The 5071-nt window shown below is 35.4% G+C and overlaps 1 long non-coding RNA gene across 2 annotated transcripts; it reads left to right on the top strand.

Moving 5' to 3' along the window:
- The first annotated feature begins 917 nt into the window (after nucleotides 1–917).
- LOC128197460 (uncharacterized) lies at nucleotides 918–4241 on the top strand. Of its 2 annotated transcripts, none has more exons than XR_008250078.1 (4): nucleotides 918–1051; nucleotides 1414–2128; nucleotides 2489–2616; nucleotides 3831–4241. It is a non-coding gene; the product is annotated as an uncharacterized LOC128197460 (long non-coding RNA). The 2 variants fall into 2 exon arrangements; XR_008250077.1 differs by having other exon boundaries at nucleotides 939–1051; nucleotides 1375–2128.
- Nucleotides 4242–5071: the final 830 nt, after the last annotated feature.

The raw sequence follows: 5071 nt of genomic DNA, 5'->3' as shown, positions 1-5071 counted from the left end.
CTTTAAAAGTGTTTGGTCGTGACTAGGAAATATACCATCATATATATAACTTGGTTGTCAGCTTTGAAGAAATAATTTATTTCTTAGAAGAAACCTCTATAATAAAACTAATACAATACAATAAATTCATTCTATCAACAATAAAAAATCTCTTAAATAAATCTTGATTTATTTTATCTCATCTCAAATTCTTACAATTTGTAAAGATCATAACTAAAAACTATATTGTTTTTTGTTATCCTAAAAAACACAAAGAACCTACAAATTATAGTACACATTAAATCTATGTACACACACTTCTGAATGCTATGAGCTATCCCATGACCTTCTAAGAGTTGGATTGTCACGTTGTCCGTGAGAAGATACAAGCTAAGTTTCTACATTTACTACCTATTCGATCAGAAGAACAACTTGCTGATGTCTTCACAAAATTCCCTCATCGCACTCGATTTAAGTCGATTATTCCCAAGCTTGGAATGGTGAACATCCACCATCACTACAATAAAATTGTATATTACCGAAGGTTTATTACCGAGGGCCATTTGCCCTTCGGTAATGTCTGCTTACCGAGGGCCGTTTGCCCTTCGGTAATGTCTGCTTGATATTCGAACCACATCTTCATTTAGCCATTCTCTGGAGAGATCCACCCGCACACATTTCTTTTTCTCTCGAAGCTTCCCTCGTCTTCGATCCATATTTCAAGTTCCTTCGCCTCAGATCTTAATCCGCCCAGCCATGGTTAGTCTCTAGATCTTCATTCTCTTGTACATTTCTCCCTTACCTCGGCCTAATCCACCAAAGAATCCATTTTTCACCGATTGTTCTATCTTTTTCCCGATTAAAATCGCTGTTCATTCCATTCCATCTATTCAATCGTTGAATCCTTTCTCTCCACCGATCAAAACATCCCAAATCCCTAACCCTAGAATGTGCACCGATCAAACCATTCAATCTAGGGTTTGCCTCCGTTTTCCGTCATCCGTTGTTCTTCTTCTTCGATTAGCTCGATCTGTGCCAGTTTCCAAGGTTCCTCGTCGATCCGCCTCGATCTGTAAGCATTACTTTTCTCTAATGATTTTATTTTTCATAAACATTGCCTTTATTTCCTTCCTTCATGGTGGCCAAATATCAGTTGTTGTGTTTTGTTTTTTGTATGAAATATCCAGTAGCATTGTTATTCTTTTTTTGTTATTCTTTTTCTGTGTGGAAAGAAGTTTGGGAAAATACGCTCAATTTACTATTTGAGAATCCCTGCATGACAAATATGATACATCAGCTTCCTTGTCTATTTGAATACAAAATAAAAATTCTTACATATATATTCACGAACAAAAATATAACAAACTTTAATTGTTCAAATATAAAAAATCCTAGGAAGCAATTGGGATGATGAAAGGGGGATGATGTTGACAGGTTTGGGAGATGAAAGGGAGATGATGAAGTCAGTGAGTATGGATTTCTAGGAAGGTTTGAACTTGCCATAACAAATGATGTTGACGGAGATTTTACCTGTGAGAAGAGGTGCTCTGTGGAATTGGAACTTCAGTTGGGGCTCTGACTCAGTGAGTTTGCTGGCTGAACTGAAAGGAAGAATTGAAACAACCAGAAATAAACATAGGAGAAAGCTTAAGGATGTAAGAGAGGCCATTTGTTTATGTTGTCTAAGAAAAAAGTGAAATGCTGTTGGTGAATTGCTGTGAAAGAGGGAAGTGTTGGCGGATATATATAGTGGGAGGGGTGAAATAAAATGAGGGAGATGGTCTGAGTGGACTGAATGAGGTGATAATGCGTTTGCGATTTGGTAGTGAAATTGAAGGGGATTGATTTGTAGGTTTGCATTAACCGAGTGGTAAGGTTGGTGGAGACAGAGGATAGCCAGCTAAGGGGAGAGTTGGCATGGATAATAACAACACGAGATGGCGACATGAGGACAAATCCCGTGTACCCTCAAACTCTTTGGCACATAACAGAAATCAAGGGGAGGGACCCTCACATATACAATGTTTCAATGCAGAAACTATCTCTCCAAAAATGATTGTCTTTCTTGCTTCGACACTGCCTCCACCCAAATCCGCAACTGCTCCAAAGCCAATGGCGCCAGAGTTATCTACAACGATTGCTTCCTCAGGTATCTATCTGTCTATTCATTCAAATATATTTAAATTCACTTTGATTTTGCTGTTTGAAATTCTCAAAATCTGACAAGGTTCACAGAGGTATGTAAATGTGGAAAGTTTTCACTTGCATGCAACGCTTGGTATAAATTAGTTCCTGCTTAATGTTTTTTCAAATAGAAATAATGACAAGCTACCAAAAGCAGTATCAGATTGCGTTTTGTTCGAAGCAATTTAATCTTCGACAATTTTTCTGCATTTGATGTAGTATACTGCACAACACAACCCTTTTATTTGTTATTATCAATTATTTTATTCTGAAAAGTCGTATCTATATCATTTATTTCAAAATCTAAACTTGTGTTCCGTTGCAGGTGACATACTGGGAGCAACTGAGTTAAGAGGACCAGTTAACTACAAATATAATGATTTGAAAGCTGGAACTAAAAATTTCAGTGCTGAAAATAAACTTGGAGAAGGAGGTTTTGGTGCTGTATACAAGGTGAATTTTATGTTGTGTATATTTTAATAACATAATTGCAAGCATCCTAATGACAATGATTAATGTGTAAGATTTTTTTAAAAGCTGTCAAAATATTCTCTTTTATTTGAAGTTTTTGTTTATGTTTGCAATTAATAAACAAATAATCATTTTCCTAATGTCCTTTACAAGTTTTTAAAAGTATACAATAAAGATTTGATAATTTTTTAAAATAAATTAAAAAAAGAAAGAAAAATGTCTTCAAAAGATAAATATAAATACAAAACCTAACAAAGAAATACTTAAAGCTACAGTTACATAAACTGAAGATCTCTTTCACTGATTTGCCAATCATATATTTGGAATAATAGGGTACTCTAAAAAATGGAAAAATTGTTGCCATAAAGAAATTAGTGTTGGGATTAAATGCAATTGGATGCATCTCTGTTCCGGAATCTAAAAGCCTTGGATTAAATGCAATTGGAAGAACAATACTTCTTTTTCCCATGATTTGAAAAGTCCACACATCTTTTCACTTTTGATCAATTATTGATGTGGTTGAACGTTTATCTTAATTGCTTTTTTGCATGAATAATTGGAAGCATTGTACCGTAAATATCAATTCCAACCGTAATTGATTTGATTGGCATGGTTATAGATAGATGTACATGATTCATAGGTCAAAATTAACCTGTCAAATACTAAATGAGTTGATTTATATAAATGATTTTTTCCTTTATATTAACCTGTAAAAAATAACGTTTCAAGTTGGCTTTATATTCCTTTATTGCTATTTTTTCCAATAAATCTCTTAATTATTTGATTGATTAAATATTAGTGAATATAATATTTAAGTTAATTAGATTTTTCCAGTAAGATCGAGTTTGATTATTGCACAGATAAAGAGATGAGATATGAGTGTATAAATCAAATTTTGTATTTGATTTTATCAAATATAGATAGCGTTTTGTGAATTTCGATAGTAGTACAAAGTTTGATTATTGCACATATCTTACCCATCATATTTGCTAATTATGTGGGCATAAAGTTATTCGTGTCTTGTTTATTTTTCAATACTAAAGTCTTGCATCATAAATTTCAATTATATTCTCTACCAATCTTTTATGATTCTGCATCTTAACTGATTTTTCTGATCATACTTTCTTGTCAACCATCATAATTGAGTGTTTGGTTATGGGTAATTGATCAAAAAATTGCATCTTCTCATCTTGCAGAAGTAACCGTTTTACTTATGTTCAGAACAGAACAAGATTTGTGTCGTTGGGTGCTGTGAGCAATGATTTAGTTGAAGAGAGTGTGGAAGGTGATGACCTAAGGAGCAGAATCTTAAGGCTAAGGCTCCCCAAGCGAAGCGCCACAAACATTCTTCAGAAGTGGGTCCTTCAAGGGAATCCTGTTACGCTCTCTCAGCTTCGAGATATTTCCAAAGAGCTTCGAAGATCACAAGGGAAAGTAGTGCAATTGCTGTTTGTTTTGTCATATCATGCAGTATGTATTAGATTCGTTTGGTTAATTGTAGGTGTAGTGCATTAGGAATTCAATTTTACACGTTGCTATTATTCGGTCAAATTGACCTGTGTGCTTAAGCTGGTCGGTGAACTTGTTCTAGTGCATTCACAAATTGTGTTTTTTTAATTGGATAAGTGCAGATTTTTCAGAGAAATAAATGAGCTGTTATAGTGAATTGGAATTTGCCTTGTGATAAGTGAGCTGTCATAGAGAAATAAAGAGAAATAAATGAGCTATTATGTGATACTGTCTTTCGGTAATTACCGAAGGCTTCTGTCCTTCGGTAATTACCGAAGGCTTCTGCCCTTCGGTAATTACCGAGGGCCGTAGGCCGTCGGTAATGGTTAGCGACAACATGTTTACCGACGGTCTAATAGCCGTCGCTAATCCCTCGGTAAATTGTCATTATCGACGGCTTTTGGATGTTACCGAAGGATTCTGGCCTTCGGTAATGCCCTCTTTTTTTGTAGTGCATCCAGCTTGAGGGGAGGATATTAAATTATGTTTGTTATTTCCGTTGAGTCTTTTATTGTTCTGTTAGTGGTTACTGTGCTTTTGAACAGTAATTTTGCTTCTAGGGTGTTCTATTTTTGGGGTTTTCTGTTTTGGTGTTACCGGAACCCTATATAAGGGCTTCCAGTATCAGAAACAAAGGATGTAGAAGAAATCAAGAAAATAACAACAGCAATTTTACTTTTCTCTCAAATATAGATTACATACCTTTACCGTGCATCTTCTTTTCTTTCGATCTCCTTCTGATCCGCCACCCATGACCATCTCGCCGGAATACTTTCCATCACCATCGAACTGACCGGAACGGACATCCAAGTGTCTTTGTCGCGCATCGTCCTTGCAGAGCACACGGGATTTGAAGCTTTCAACGTTCTCAGCCACTTTCTGATTCTAAAGATACTTTGCAAAGGAGAGACTTAAGTCTCGATACTGG

Source organism: Vigna angularis, chromosome 1, assembly GCF_016808095.1.
Source record: "Vigna angularis cultivar LongXiaoDou No.4 chromosome 1, ASM1680809v1, whole genome shotgun sequence".
Classification (NCBI taxonomy): domain Eukaryota; kingdom Viridiplantae; phylum Streptophyta; class Magnoliopsida; order Fabales; family Fabaceae; genus Vigna; species Vigna angularis.
This window is presented reverse-complemented; position numbering and strand designations above follow the sequence as displayed.